The sequence below is a fragment of the Choloepus didactylus genome, chromosome 4, assembly GCF_015220235.1.
Source record: "Choloepus didactylus isolate mChoDid1 chromosome 4, mChoDid1.pri, whole genome shotgun sequence".
NCBI lineage: Eukaryota > Metazoa > Chordata > Mammalia > Pilosa > Megalonychidae > Choloepus > Choloepus didactylus.
In genome coordinates this window covers 39,054,761-39,071,055 of record NC_051310.1, presented here as the reverse complement: position 1 = coordinate 39,071,055, position 16,295 = coordinate 39,054,761, and the positions used below count along the sequence as shown (strand labels likewise).

At 41.7% G+C, this 16,295-nt stretch overlaps 1 protein-coding gene across 5 annotated transcripts in view; it reads left to right on the top strand.

Annotated features, from left to right (window-relative positions):
* Window positions 1-10,720: 10,720 nt before the first annotated feature.
* Window positions 10,721-16,295, top strand: part of SIPA1L1 (signal induced proliferation associated 1 like 1) — a 394,723-nt gene continuing 389,148 nt past the window's right edge. For all 5 annotated transcript variants that reach the window (XM_037832380.1, XM_037832386.1, XM_037832385.1 and 2 more), the window contains exon 1: window positions 10,721-11,085. The gene's annotated coding sequence lies outside the window, so the exon portion shown is untranslated. The remainder of the gene's footprint in view (window positions 11,086-16,295) is intronic.

Below are 16,295 nucleotides of genomic sequence, written 5' to 3'. Positions count from 1 at the left end.
ATTTCTGCCCCTAGGGTAACTTTTGGAACTCAGATTTTTCAGAATAAAGTCCCCATTTTGTATAAGCTAGTTTTGGAGTCTTCAAGAAAATCTAGAAAGATAAGGAGAGCAAGGGAAAAGGGGGTCGTGGATGGCTTTTAGGCAGCTAATCCACAGGGTACAGGAAAACATGTATTATCTCATTTAATCCTCAAAACAACCATATGATATTTTAAAAATTATTAATCCCATTTTAAAGATAAGAACATTGAGGCTTAAAGAGTTTAGGTAACTTTTCCGAAAGTCACTCTGCTGCAAAGCACAGAGGTGTGGGTGTGACTCCAGGCCAGTTCAGTACAATTCTACCATTCTGAACTGCCTTCAGGTGAAGACTGATGGGTGTGACATCGAGGATCCTTTCATTCTTGTTCCCACAGTATCATTCTAAGCTAGGGGAATTTGAATACGTTCTATAGGCCAATCCTGCATCACAGAGGTGTCGCCAACTACTTGGCAGGGACTGTGAGTTGTGCTGCCCTCTAGAGGAAATGTGGGACAAGTAAAGTATAACTTCCCCACATCCCAGCAAAATAGGTTGTTCTAAAGGTGGGAGCAACTGGGTGCAGTAGCCTTGAGAGTTTCACTGCTAGTAGGAGCAGACCAGGATAAAAGCAATGACTGAAATCCACTCTAGGCATTTTCTTTATGTAGCTATAGGATAAATAAAAAATTATACATAGTGGCCTTTGCCAATTCTCATATCTCAGTAAAGGTACTTATTACTACCCCTCACCTCCCCAAATGAAAAGAACATGTAAAATGGAGAGAGACTTCTAAAAGCTTCCTGTCTGATCAGTGATTTTATAAAATTCAGGGTTTCTGCTGAGCTATTTTAAGGTCACAAATACATTTGAAATATCAGCATAGTCATCCTTTCCTCTTTTCCCTTTTGTCAAGGCTATGATGACATTAATATTCCGGTTGTGCAGTTTGGTACACGTGCAAACAGAAACCCTCATTACATATGTTTCCCACACTCAGAAACATGCAAAGTGTGATTTCTCCTGCAGAATCTCACTGTGTTCTTGGATGTCATTAAGGAGCTGTAACTCAAGCGCCCCTGCAGCTCCTGGGCTCTGGTGAATGTCGCCTCTGCTCTGGCTGGCAATGAAGCAAGCCAGATGGTCCTGGGAGGCCTCAGTCCACCACTTCCAAGTTATAAGCAAGCTCTTTTCATTTCTAGGGCTTTTTTTAAAGAGAAGGGGGTGCAGAGAGGCCTTTTTAATTCACCTTCCTTCTCTAACACCTTCTCTACCATGTAATCTGATGAAAGAATGAAGGGACAAGGGTTGGTTGGAAGGGAATTTGCAGCTTCTAAGAGAATATTCAAGTTATTTTAAACAGTGCAAAGAGCTCCCTGAAAAGAAATCTTATTGGAGGAATGAATAAAACATTTTGAAAGGCTCAGAGAAGACTTCTTTTAAAAATTGCAGTGGGAATGCTATATACTGATCGCCTACAGGGAAAAAAGTCAGAAAGATTGGTGAACCAAGATTTTTAGTCCTTCTGGGAATTTTGTTGAGCCCATGTTTGCAAGACATCACCTGAAAATTCAGGAATGGCATGAGCAGTTCAATGAAATATGTTTCAAAAGAGGATACCTAGGAGAAGGAAAGTGTTGCAGTTTGCTAAAGCCACCAATATGCAAAATACCAGAAATAGATTGACTTTTATAAAGGGGATTTATTAGGTTACAAATTTACAGTTCTAAGGCCATAAAAGTGTGCAAACTAAGGCACCAACAAGAAGATACCTTCACTGAAAAAAAGGCCAACAGTGTCCAGAACTCCTCTGTCACCTGGGAGGACATGTGGCTGAAGTCTGCTGGTCCTTTGCTCCTGGGTTCTGGTTTCAAAATGCTTTATCCAAAATGTCTCTTGGCTTCTGTCTCTCTTAATTTCTCACTCAGCTCCTGTGCATCCTTGCTTGTTCTCCCAGGGCATTTCTCTCTAAGCATCTGGGAATCCTTTCTTAGCTTCTCCAGAGCAAACTCTGGGCTTCATCTCTTAGCTTAGCATCTCCAAATGTCTTTCTGTCTGCATCTCCAAGCATCTGGGTCTGTGTCAGCTCTTAGCTTCTCCCAAGGGCAAACTGTGGATTACATATCCTAGCTTCTCTTGAAAATGTCCCTCTCAGCTTCTCTGAACTCCTCCTTTCTATGAGCTCTCTTAAAGGACTCCAGTGATCTAATCAAAACCCACCCTGAATGGGCAGGTTCACAACTCCATGGAAATAATTTAATCAAAAGGTCTCACCCACAGTTTGGTGGGTCACATCTGCATGGAAACATTCAATCAAAAGATCCCACACCACAAGATTGGATTAAAAAAATCATGGCTCTCCTGGGGTCCATAACAGCTCTAAATTGGCACAGAAAGGAAACTTTTTAGGGTGCTTTAAATTAAAATATTGTCTAAATGCAATCTATCAGTGATTCAAACTACTTACTACCACATTTCAACTCTAGTTTTGACCTTTTGGATTTCTAAATCTAACTGCTAACAGGACTCAACTATTAGAATGTTTCACAGTAGTTCTGAAACCAGGCTACGTAATGGTGTAACCAGGGAATCTTTTAAAATACTGAAGCCTGGGTTCTCAGATAACAATCCCAAGCTGGCAGCCTAGGAATCCATCTGTAGGTCCTCATTACTCAAGGTGTGGTCCAGGCAGCAGCAGCATTGGCCTGATCTAGGAGCTTGTTGGAGATGCAAACTCTCAGGTCCCTACCCCACACCTGTGCAGAATCTGTATTTTAACAAGGTCTCCAGGTGATTCACATACGTATCAAAGTTTTGGAATCACAGGTCTAGATCAGTGATTCTCAAATGGGGGTAAATCTATCCCATGTCTGTTTCCTAGGGATGCCATAACAAAGTTTCACAAACTGGGTGGCTTAAACCAACAGAAATTTATTCTCTCACAGTCTGGAGGTTAGAAGTTTGAAATCAAGATGTCGGCAGGGTCATGCCCCCTCCAAAGACTCTAGGGTGAATCTTTCTTTGCCTCCCCAAGTTTCTGGTAGTCCCAGGTATTCCTTGGCTTGTGGTAGCATAACCCTGATCTCTTAGTCTTCATGAGTCTGTTCTTTGTGTCTCTTCTTATAAGGACACGTTGGATTTAGGGCCAACCCTACATCTGGTATGACCTCATCTTAACTAACTGTATCTGCAAAGACCCTATTTCCAAATAAGGCCACAGTCACAGGTACTGTGGATTAGAACTTCAATGTCTCTCTTTTCTTGGGTATAGGTAGGCAATTCAACCTATAACCCTTCCCTCCCCCTGGAACATTTGGCAATACGTAGAGATGGTTTGGTTGTCACAAATGGGGGTGGGTACTACTACTACTAGAGATGCTGTGAAACATCTTATAGTAATGCACAGGACTGCCTCCATGACAAAGAATTGTCTGGCCCAAGATGTCTGTAGTGCCAAGGTTGAGAAATCCTTGGCTAGACAGACTCCTTTTTTTCCTTGTTTATTTTATCTCTTAAATATTTCTACCCTGATTCTGTCCCTTACATTAATCAGTTCACATCACATTTCTTTCGTAATCAGTCTTCCAGCCTCCAGTGTCCACTCCCCCGTGCCCTGCCACACAGCTAGAATGAATAGCATTTATAATGGTAATGACTGAGTACCTACCATGTGCCAGGCACTGGACTAAGCATTTTTATGTTCACTTTATCTGTACAACAATGCTGTGATATCATTAGCCCCATTTTAGAATGAATGAGAGAAAAATGGTTAAGAACGAAGATAACAAGTGGTGGAATCTAAATCGACTCCGGACACTTAGTTTTTAAGTATGCTATGCCTCCTAAATGCAAATTTGCATGTGTCCACCTTGCTAAAAAACCCTTCAATGGCTCCCCATTGCCTCAGGATAAAATGCAAACTCCTTAAAATATCACACAAGGCCCCTTTTGACTTGTTCTTTTTCTCTCTAGCTGGCATTGGTACCCAAGACCTGGATTGCCTCTCTACCCCAAATGCTTATATCTTCATGGCTCAAAAAGCTCATGAAGCTTCCTAATAGTAAGATTCTTTCTTCCCTTTCTGAGATCAGGTAAAGCCAGTTAAGGGACTTCACCACTCCACCAAGATGGGAGCTCTGATTCTGCAATGCTGCTAAACTTCACTCATTTATTCCACAAACATTTATTGAGTGGCCACTTTGTGCCAGGAACCATGCTACAGAGTAGGGATTTAAAAGCAAACAAGATGTAAATTCTGCCTCCAAAGAGTTTACAGACTTGAATAAACTCTCTATATTAGTTGTCTATGGTGCTTTGAACAGATAACCATAAATGTAGTGGCTTAGAACAACACGAATTTATTATCTTTTGGTTCTGGAGGTCAGAAATCTGAAATGTTTATCACTGAGCTAAAATCAAGATGTTGGCAGGACTGAATTTCTTCTGAAGGCTCCAGGGCAGAATTCATTTCCCTTGCCTTTTCCAACTTCTAGAGACTTCCTATATTCCTTGGCTCATGGCCCCTTCCTCCGTCTTCAAAGCCAGCAATATAGAATCTTCGAATGTCTCTCTGAGTGTGCTTCCATGATCACATCTCCTTCTCTGATGCTCTCTAACTCTGACCCTCTTGCCTTCCTTGTGACTACCCTGGGCCCACTTAGATAACCCAGGATAATCTCCCCATCTCAAGATCCTTAATTTAATTGAAGCTGCAAAGTCCCTTTGCTATGTAATATAACATAAGTCATGGGTTCTGGGGATTAGGATGTGGACATCTTTGTGTGTGGGGGTAAAGGGGAAAGAGGGCATTAATCTGCCTCCCACACTCTGTTAGCCCCTTTACATTGTATTTAAAGCAGCACTATTTGTTCATTCGACAAATGTGTATTGAGAGCCTACTCTGTGCCAGGCACTATTCTAGGTGTTGGGAATACAGCAGCAAATGGAGCAGATGTAAAGTCCCTGCCTTCAGGGTCTTACATTCTAGCTGGGAGACAGACAATAAACCAACAAACAATTAAACAGTATGTCAGATAGTGACAGAATTCTGGAGAAAAGTAAAGCTGGGTGAGGGGTCTGGAAAGGAGATCGCTATTTTATAGAGTGACTGTAACTATCAATGTCCAGTTAGGAGAATAGAAAGCACCCCAGACAATTAAAAAGAAGGAATTTAGTACAGGGAATTATTCTCCAGATGATGAAAAGGTTGAGATGCTAACCAGGATGATGAAACAACCCAGAGATTCTTAACAGCAGGAAGTTGCTATCACCCTTAGGTTGGAGGTATCACCACAACCTGGGAGTGATTCTTCCCCAGTGGAATCTGGGGCCCTGGAGGAGATGCACCTGCTGCTAAGACACTGCTCCAGGCAGAGAGAGAGGAGGAAAGGACCTAGCTTGCCCATTTGGCTTGTCCAAATTCCTGTCATACCTCCCAATGGCTAAACCCAGCTGGAAGACCCTGACAAGGGCTGACAAGAGGCCCACAGGGAAGAGAGAGAACCAGAGAGCAGGCAGGTAAATGACCAATACAGTTACTTTTGTACAGAGACCTAAAGGAATTCAGGGAGTGAGCCATGCAGATATTTGGGGAGAGACCATTCCAGGCAGAGGAAATAGCAAATGCAAGGCTGCAAGGCCTAGAACAATAGCAAGGATGCCAATGTGGCTGGGATAGAGGGAAGGAGGGCAGAGAGGAAGGAGATAAGGTCAGAGCTCTAGGTGGGCATCAGAGCATATACAGCTTTCTAGAACAGAGTGAGTGAGATGAGAAACCCTGGAAGATTTCTGAGTGGAGAATTGTCATGATCTGACTAGTCAGGCTCCATATTCTGGCTATTGTATAGAGAATAAAAATGTTGGTGGAAAAGGGCAGGAGTAGGGAGATCAGATAATCGACTACTGGAATAATCCAGGTGAGAAGTGACTTGAACCAGAGTAGAAGAGTTGCAGTAGAAAGTAATCGGACTCTGCACATATTTTGAAGGAAGAGCCAGCAGGAATCACTAATGGTTTGGATGTGTGATATGAGAGAAATAGAAGAGACAAGGATGGCAGCAAGACTTTTGCTGTGAACAACTGGAAGGGTGCCTTTAACTAAGATGGGGAAGACTGAAAGAAGAAACTGGTTTTGGAGGGAATGGCTGGAGCTCAGTTTTAGACATGTTAAGCTTAAGATATTTATTATCCAACCAAGCAGAAAGGTTGAGTAGGAGATGGACATATAAGTCTGCAGTTTGGGGAAACATCTGGACTGGAGATGTAAATTAGGGAGTTACTGTACAGATAGAATTTAAAGCCATCAGACTGGAGAGATCACCAAGAGAGTGAGAAGAAACCATAAAGAGATGTCCATGGACTTAGCCCTGGGGCCTCCTATGTTTAGAGATTGGAGACTGAGGAGGCCAAAAAGGTAGGAGAAGAACCAGGAAATACTCAGCCCAGAAGCCAAATGAGGAAAGGATTTCTTCAATGCAGAGAGAGTGATCAACATTTCACCTGATGCTGAGGGGATGAGTGAGATGAGGATGGGAATTTACCACTGGATTTAGCAATGGAGGAAATCATCGATGACCCTAAGAAGAGTTGTTTCCATGGAATGGTGGGGGTGAATGCCTGCTTGAAGTGGATCCAAGAGAATGGGAGCTGAGGAATGGGAGACAGAGAGTGTGGAAAAGTCGTTTGAAGACTCTAGACGTAAAGTGAAGCAGCGGGAGATATGGAATCTACGATTCTTTTTCTTTCCTTTTTTTTTTTTTTTTTTAACCATGGAAGATATGTTTACATGTTTGTGAGTTCTTATAAACGATTCAATAAAGAAGGAAATTTTGCTAATGCAAGAGATAGAGTAGACGGTTATCTGAATCAATGTTCCTGAGTGAGAGGGGTGGGAGCTAGTTAGCACACAGGTGGAGAGGTTAATCTTGACTAAGAGCACTGAGAATTCATTACAAGTGACAGGAAGGATTGAAGAGTTTATACAAACAGATGAAGGTAGGTTGGGAAATAGAATGGTAGGGAGGGAGTGTGTGTTAAGTTTTCTGATTGCTTCTATTTTCCCAATAAAAGAAGAAGCAAGGCCATTAGTTGTGAGTGAGCAGTAGAAAGTCTGATGAAAGAGGAAAAGGTGCGAAATAGTCCTTTAGGAAAGTGGGGGAATGGACAAAGAAATGTATAGCTTTGCTGAAGAGTGCCTATTGGTAAAAAATTAGTTGGTATTTTAAATATGTAATACTATTATGCAGATGGAAACTGAGATGTTCTAAAGAATACAGTATTCAGGTAAATACAGTTATAGCACATAGGGAGAAGCAATAACACACTAAAACTGAAACAGCATTGCGTGATTTTGAGGACACTTTGGTTCTTTTTAATGTTGCAGAGTTATCTTTTTGCATATTAGTTAGTACTTCCCTGTAAATGTGTGGCTTATAACAGGAAGTTCTCAATTGATGATAATGGGCCAGATAAACCAGGTTTCTTGGGCCAGGTTTTTAACTGCAAAACAAGTAAATGCAAATTGATGTTTATAATATTTAAAAAAATCCTTGCTTGGTAAGTCTATGTGTGTCAAACAGCATTATTCTTTGAAGTGGTAGGGTGTTTTGAGTAGAAGTGGATAATCAGAGGGAAATGAATTCACCTCCCATAACAAACGAAGAAGTAAATAGGGAGGGAGTAACATACTAAATGAGTAGATATACTCCTTATCACAAGGAAAGGTTACATCCTTTGTGTGTGTGTAGGAGGGAGGAATGTTGGGCAAAGATGAGTGGAGGAGAACTGGAGCCAAGAGAGGGAGTGGGCAGGAAGTGGGCTGAAAACTAATCTGCACTTGGCAGACTCTCCATTCTCCCCCTTTCCATCTTCTACTGCTCCTATTTTGAAACTCCAGGAAGGTTAGGCAGGATACAAGAGGAATGCTTGACCCAGAGAACATGCATTTGGAAAGAGAGTTTTGGTGGATCTCTTTTATCACTGATGGAAGTAATCTGCAGCGAGGGACAAATAGTAGCCCAGGGCTTTGAAACAGCAGTTTTAGGTCCCTGGAACAATTTCTACTGTGCATGAAGGTTAGGGAAATTAGGTTGTAATTTGTGGCCAAAACCCATCTCTTGTGTTGCATAAGAAGTGGAAGAAAGTGAATACATTTGGCTGGCACTTGGGTCAATGAGCTGGGAATCATAAAACAGGTGGCCGTGAAGTTGTATTGTGTTGATGGACATGGATTGGTAGCCATCCTTTAAGGGCAAAATTATATTACAAATTAAGCCAGAACAATTGAGTAGTAGCTGATTTATAATATTTTGCTATGTTATGAAACAATAGTCCCTTAAAAGAGATCCACAGAACTGATGGTGATGTTCTACTGTGTTTCTTTGTAAAAATTTGAAATTACAAACACCAGTCCATGAATCTCAACTACAGATCACCCCCTTCCTTCATTTATTTCCTCCCACCCTCTCTCCTTTCTTCCCTCCCCTCCTTCCTTCCTTCCTTTTTATAGTTATTTTGATGGTATGCAGATTATTTAGCATGGTCCTCGGTTTTAGTTAACATATTTATTAAATGACAAGGAATCTCTTTAGAGTTGGTGTAAAAACAAAACATGGACAATAGATTCCCTTTGAAATTAAGGTAACATGGTCAATATTTTTGTTGTCTTTAGAGATGACACAGGAGAAACTTTAAAGTCAAATTGTCAACATGTAGCTTACTTAATGAAATTGACCTACTATAGAATGAATCATTCACTTGTTTTTAGTATTGTTTGATATAAGAGGAAAATATGTGTTATTTGTTGGAACTTTGTACAGATCAAAGAGTCATAGAATTTTAAAGCTGTAAGTGACCTAACATGTGGGTGACTCCTCACTTTAGAAATGAATAACCAAAGAGATTAAAAAATTCTCACAGAGACTCAAGTATTAGTGGCACAGAAGGACTCAAACTGTAGTTTCCTAACTTTGTCCAATGCTTTTTATCACTACATCACTTAGGTTTATAATATAAAAACTTTCATGGTATAGGAATTAGGCTTGCATGTAACCTAAAAAAGTTTCCACTACTAAGTTTTATGTGCTGTTTTAGGTTTCTAATTCTGTGGAATTGATTCAAATAATGGTTTCTCCCTATTATTGTAAAGAGGGGTGGGATCTAATTTTTTTTGATTGAGATATAATTCACATACCATGGAATCTATTTTTACTCAACCATTTGAAATCTAAAATTTAAGTTTAACTTCTAGTCACAGTATCCATTTCATTTAGGTAGTGAGTATATAAAAATCTCCAAAAAAAAGTTTTTACAGTCAAAAGAAGAAGTAGGGAACGAGAAGATTCCATCTTCATCCTTAACTGCACTTTTGAGAGGATAAAAAGGCATCAGGAATAAGATGCTGATCTGAGGATGCTTGCCGATTTTTTGAAAAATGCTGTCTCCATCCCCACCCACATGGTGAACAGGGTTTTTATGAGACAAAGATGGAGAAAGGACGGGTTATAAACACTGAAAAAGAGATAGTATGAACGGAAATGGGGGGGGGGGGCGTTAATAGAATAAAAAAACATGTCCATGGAGCAGAAATTTATATTCTAAGCTTAATTACTCTCCAGGGTAGGACAAAAGGGAAGTTTCTGAGAGCATGGATAAACTGTTGCTATTATTTATTCAATAGACAGTAAGTAAATACCTACTATGTACCAAGCCTGTTTAGCCTGGTCTTCTGCGTGTGTGTGTATGTGTGTGTGTAGTTGGGATGGGGTTAGGGGTGGGGGTTGGGGACTGAGATTAGAAGTGAAGTTTGAAAAAGTGGTAGAAATTTGGGGGTACAGACATACTTGCATCTATGGCAGAAATGTGCACCAGCCCAATTAAAAAAGAATTAGCCTTATTTACCAAATTTAGCCAGATACGACACTCATCTCGACAGATGCCCTTTTTAACAGATTTTTAAAAATCCTCCTGACGCTTCTAGCCCTTACTTTCCCCACCATTAGGACGTCAGGCAAGGGAGGGGGTTGAAACTGCACCCACGTTTGCTGCCTGGGCTCTTTGCGGGAGTCAGGAATCCAGGGCTTTGCGGTTGTCATAGCAACCAGGAGTACCGTGGTTCCCCGCCCGCCTCCGACTTCTTCCACTTCCCCCGCCACCAGGGCCGAGCTGCCGGTTCTCTCGCGAGATTTGCGCGAGGTGGTGAGCAACCCTGCAGTGATCTCACCCGAGACAAGGGAGGAGGGATTGAAGAAGGGGAAGGAATGGGGCGGGGAGATGGGGAGGGGAGGGGAAGGGCGAGCGCAGCGCAGCGCAGCCACCGTCGGCAACTTTGTGAGCGAGTTGAGTGCGTGCGTGAGCGAGTGAGCGAAAAAGTCAGTGCTGCGCCGAGTCCCCAGTGGCGGGTCCTCGGGAAGGGCCAGGTCTGGGCTCCAGAGGCCGCCCCCCCCGCCCCAAGCCTCCATCCTCTCCCGCCTCGGTGACTCCTTCCCCACTCCCCACCTCCACTGCCCTCCACCCCCCCATCCCCAGTCCTCCTGGGCCCTCCCGCCCCCTTCAGGAGTTACCTGTCCCCTCCCCCCGTCCCCGGCGCGGCACGCGCCTCCCCTTCTTCCCCGCGCCCACTTCGGGTCTCAAGTCCTCTGCCCCCGCCTGAACTCGCTTCCCGCGTCAGCCGCTCCCTAAGCTTTTTCTCCCGGGGGCGGGCGGGTGGGATGGGGGCTGCTGAGCCTTGTAGGCGGCGCGAGCGGGGGCCTGGGAGCCCAGACAATAGTTGATGCCCGTGGAGGAGGGTACCGCCCGCCCCTCACTTTTCCAGGAGTGCGGCTCCCGCCGACTGCTCTCCAGCCTGCATTCCGGTGCCCCCTCCCAGCCAGGTTCGAGAGTTGGGTTTATTCCACCCTCCCTTCCCCGAGCCTCCCTCCGCTCCGCGCCCGCCTCGGCCCGGCCTCGCCGCCCGCGGTTCTCCGCAGAGGAGGCAGCGAGCGAGCGTGCCGAGCGTCTACACGGTTTCTCTTTCTCCCCAGGGAGGGCGCGCGGCGGACGCCGCGGCACCGGGAGGCCGGGCCGAGTGGTAAGTGCTCCCGGCATTCCGGGTCGGGGCAGGGGAGCTGGGGTGCAGGATTGTTGACAGCTGCCCACCCCGTTTCTGGCCGGGACTCGGGTTCAGTGCGTGGAACAGAAAACCGGGTGGCCGGCTAAAGTTTTATTTCCGATTTGGTGGCGTGCTGATAGCGCAGCCCAGCCTGCGGGGGCGGGGGCAAGTCCGGTCTCTCTCTCGCGCGCATGCATCTCCTACCCGAATCTGCGCTAAAGAAAAGAAGCTTCTGCAAGGGGCCAGGAGACCGGCTACCTTGTCGGGGTGGCTTCGCCCACTCCGCTGCTCTCGTCCTCACTGGGCGACCCATACCCTTCGGTCACCTGGGTGAGCGCTCTGCAGGCCGTGCTGAGGGGAGAGGCCGAGTGGTTTAATCGTGGGAAAGGGACGGGAGCAGCTTAGTGCTCGCGGGTGGTTAATTTCCCTTCTCAGGGTCTGGGGGAAGTGAAATCCGGGATGCTCTAACATGCTTTCCTAGGAGAGGCGTGAGGGTGCTGCAAAAATAACTTTTCCTCCTTCACCCCATCTGTTGCCAACTTCTCTTCTGACCGTCAAGGAAATTTGTTAGGCTCCTAAATCGCTCCCGTGGCGCGTTTGGGCTGGTTGAAATTTCAGCGGGGTTTACCGTTTGGAAAACAGAGACAGGGGAAATGGCTCACTTTCAAGGAAGGTGTTTAACTGAATTGTTGGTATTCGTTTTCGAAGGAAAGCGTTTGGAGATTGATGGCTTTTAGACTGCATTAACTTGGTAGATTTCATTTTTCATGGTGGATATTTTAGAGGCAGCATTCAATGAAAGTCATACTGCGTTTGCTAAACGATTATATTTCTTAACAGGGAGCCAAGGATGTGATGCAAATTTCAGAGTAAAGGTGTCGGCTTTCATCAGTTTCCAGGTCTGTCTGGATGAACTGGGGTTGGCTTTTCCTCAGTAAAGCAAACCTTTCATGTTGAAACTCTGACTCATTGTTAAAGCCATTGTTTTTATCCTGGTACTCTGTGGGAGTTAAGTGTCAACTTTCTCCTGTTTTCTTATGTTGGATATTCTTCCAAGGCAAATATTCTTGGACTGAATCTTTTGAAAAAGTACAAGATTAAGTTCTGTAGAACCTTCCCTGCAGCCAGTTTAGTAACCCTGTAATACTGGTTTAATGACTTTCACTTTTCCCTTTTTCATTTTTTGAAAGCTGCAATTAAGCCACGTTTACCAGGATGGAAACCAGCTGATGAGAGAATATAGAACAGAGGTAATAGCAGTAGTCTAAGATAAAAGGTTTAAATAAAGCAGTTTATGGCCACCTATGTGTCCGACTATTAGATATACCAGTTATTAACTAGACATACCAGTTATTAACTACATATTAAATATTAAAACATTTTCCCCATGAAGTTTTAAAACAATAATTCCCATGGATTATTTATACCAAGGCATTAGCAATTAACAGTGCATTAAAAATGACTTGGATGATGATTTGCTTATAGTTAGGGTCAAAATAAGAGATTTTTTTGGGATGAATGGTTTTATGTAGCTAACAACTTATTTTCCTGTCATTGCATTAATGCTTAAGGAAAGGTCTCTTGAAGTTGTCTGTATCAGATTTCTACAGTTGACTGAGAACAAGTTTAGCAAGTGGCTCAAGACAGTCAGTAGGTGTTGCTGTTGCTTACTTCTCTGCAGTTCCTGGTTCTGTATCTAGAGTTTCAAATTAAAATTCTTGTGCATTGAACTTTTTAGATCCGAAGTGTCAGGTAGTGTTAGTTGTGATTTCATAGGATTCTGTGCCAAGGTTGACTTGAACTGTTGATAATGATTCCAGAACACCACATTGAAATTTTTAATAAGATTCTTTTAACTCCATTCTTTCACTATTATATATTCTGGCTTTTGTATTTACTTTTGCTTTGAATTATGTGGGTCATTTTGGTGTAGCCTCCCCACTCGTGTTTCTTTTAATACCCTTTAGTAACTTCTGAAGTTTTAAGATTGGGATTGCTTGAGATTAGTGGTTTTGTAGACTGGGGGATCTTGGTTGACTGAGTCGAGGTATACACACACAGACACACCATTTTAAGTTACAACCTGAATTTTTCAATAAATGCTGTTTTCTACCTTTTAGGGTTGTGAAACAGGAAAATGAGGAGAGCTGGAACCAAATAAGAGTACAGGTTTCCCAAATTTTTCCAAATTAATGGAAAGCTTGTGGTGCTTAAAGAGAACATGATTATGAGCCCCTTACCCATCTTCACCATTGTATTATCATATGTCTGTGTGCATATGAAGTATGAATATCCTGAAGATTTTCAGGCCCCGTCTTAGATTTGAGGCTTTTGGTTTAAGTGACTGAACTTGACTTTCTCTGAGGAAGACAAACAGACTCATCCACAAAATAGACCTGTGATAGAGCATGCTTCTTTTTCCCTTTTGGACCTAATCACATGAGTTCAAATTTTATAATAGATTCCAAAAAATTTGTTTTTTTTTCCCCCATCCTATCACTATATTTTCTAACCTTTTGAGATTTGTGCTCAGTCAGCCAATATTTATTGAGTGCTTCTCTATGAAGGCATGCTACTGGGTACTGTCATTACAGTGGTGGATGAAACTGTTCCTGGCCTCAGAATTTACAGTTCAGTGGACCATTTGTGGTAACCTTTCCTGGTTTGGTTGGTGTTCTTATACGTGATACCCTTCATAAAAGTTTTGCATAGTGACCCCCATAAAAATTTTGCATAGCAGGCAATTATATTTGAATTTTCACTTATTTAAAATTGGTGACATAAAGGAGCCCAGTATTAGTCATAAGAAGGTCTGGATTTCAAATATCTGCTCTGCTTTTTTCAACTGTGAGATCTTGAAAAATAATTGAACTTACGTCAGAGCTTCACTGTCTTTCTGCACAGATGGGCCCAATACTTTCCTTAAAGCTCTGCTGCAAAAAAAAAAAAAAATGAGAATGTATGTATAAAAGTATGTTATAAACCATAAAATCTTAATCATATTTGCATTTTCTTATTTTCTGATAAATTCATGGACTGTTAGAGCTAGAAAGGATTTTTTAGCCTAAATTTTCTGACCCGTCTTCCTCGTTTTATAGATGAGAAAACTGAGGCCCATGAAGTCCGAGTGACTTTTCAAAGGTTGTAGAACTAGATAGTGATCAGGAAGCAATTAAAAGGCAGGTTTCCAGATTTACCTGTATTCTCTTGTTTCCTGTTTTTTGTTTTTTTTTCCCCTCTATCTTAGAGTCTATTATGTTAAAATTTGTTTACTACTTTATTCTGCCACTTAAGTGTTCAGTGTTTACCACATGACTAAAATGAGAAGAGGCAAAAACTTAAGGAAATAAAATGCAATCTACATTGAGGTTGTAAAGCTATGAAAATGTTATGAATACAGTGTTTGGTAACCAAGTTTTGGAGTTACTCAAATACAATGTTATGGAAAACGAAGTTATGAGTTTCTAAATGGTAGACCCTGTAGGCTTTTTTTTTAAAAAAAAATTAATTTTTTAAGGAACCTTTATTAACTCAACATAATGTAATTGTATTAATTTTCTATAGAGAAGCAAAACTGAATTTATTTTACTTTGCCTTTTTCTTCCCTTTTAAAATTCATTTTCCACTTGTAAAAGAAAGTGGTTGTACCCTTCCTTGTTTCTGGAACAATGGCAACTTTTAGACCTTTTCCCTCAACTGCATGTAAGGTTAACCAAGTGTTGATCAGGTGGAGGGATAATTGCCAATAAAACAGGAAAATGTAGGAGATTCCTGTTGAAAATATGACTGATTGATAGTCCATCTTGAGCCAGGAAAAGAGAAAGATCCCTTTAGATGAGGGGCTCTCCCTTTTCTGGGGAGGATTAAGCATTGATGTATTCCTTCAGTCCTCACTCAAAAGTTTGTGTCTTGTTCCAAACACAAGAAATACAGGTGTTCCATTATCACTTGAGGTTGACATTCCAACCTTCTATCGGCTGCATTTCTGCTTATTTGTCATGGGAAATAAGATGGCCTCAGTGGATCTCTGCTTTTAGTTTTTTCTTTTTCTTTTCTAGCTACTTAAAAAAAACAAACAAAGCCACACACTTCTATGGCACTTTGTTTTTCTTTTTTCTTTTTTTTTTTTTTTTCCTAATGATGAAAACCTTTATTCTGCATAAAGGTCTCTGGAAAATGAAGCTGTGCTGGGGGCACGTTATAGATGAGGAATGATTCATACATAGTACAAAACTCAATTACAGAATTATTTTCTAGCTATTACCAGATACTCCAAATTACCAAGGCTTAATTGAAAGTAAATCATAATTTGCCATACTAAAAGGCTAGAAGTGAAATATGACAGAATTTAAACCAGCAGATATAATGTAGCACCTATGTATGTTAAAAAAAAAAAATTGGAAAAATCAAATACTGAGGAAGAGTTCTGGCCTCAAATACATCTCACATGAAATCCAACCATAGAAAGCCTGTCCATGATTTTTAGCAATTTTAATTCATTGTATGAAAACAAATTATGAATGACAGATGAGTTCAGTGACAAAAAAGGGCACTTTTTGGCTAAAACTACAAAATAAACTGGTTTTCTGAAAATATGTAGGAAAACATTTCAAACCATTTTCAAAATATCTAATTGGTACACTGATCTTCAGAAAAACTTACCTAATCTGTAGAAATTTACCTTGAAATACAAATGAAGCAAAATTAGTTTTATAAAACGGTTATTACATCTGCCCTTCAGGTCAGTGTAACATGACTGTGATCATCTTATGAACCAAAGTGACACAGAAATAATTTGGAGAGCACATGGCCACGGAAACCACCCACACAAATGTCCATACCAGGCTTTGCCATCAATGAGGGCCTGGACAAACAAGGTTCGGTATCAGAGGTCAAATGTTTTATCACATGCTTTCTTTCAAATATTCCAAGTTTTTGTTTGTTTATTTGTTTTTCTGTATTGTGAACCTTTTGACTTATTTTCAAACAACTGGGTGCAGAGTATACAGAAATGTTGCTTCATTGAATATAAAATATCTTAGGTGGCCTTTCCTTTTTCTTGATTTTTTTTATCATCATTTAAAAATCTTCAAAGTAGCTTAGTGAGGCCCATGACGGTGCCTGTCAAACATAGATATAACCTGTAGTTGCCTCTGAAAACACTGTCACACCCTCCTTGACTGCCCCTG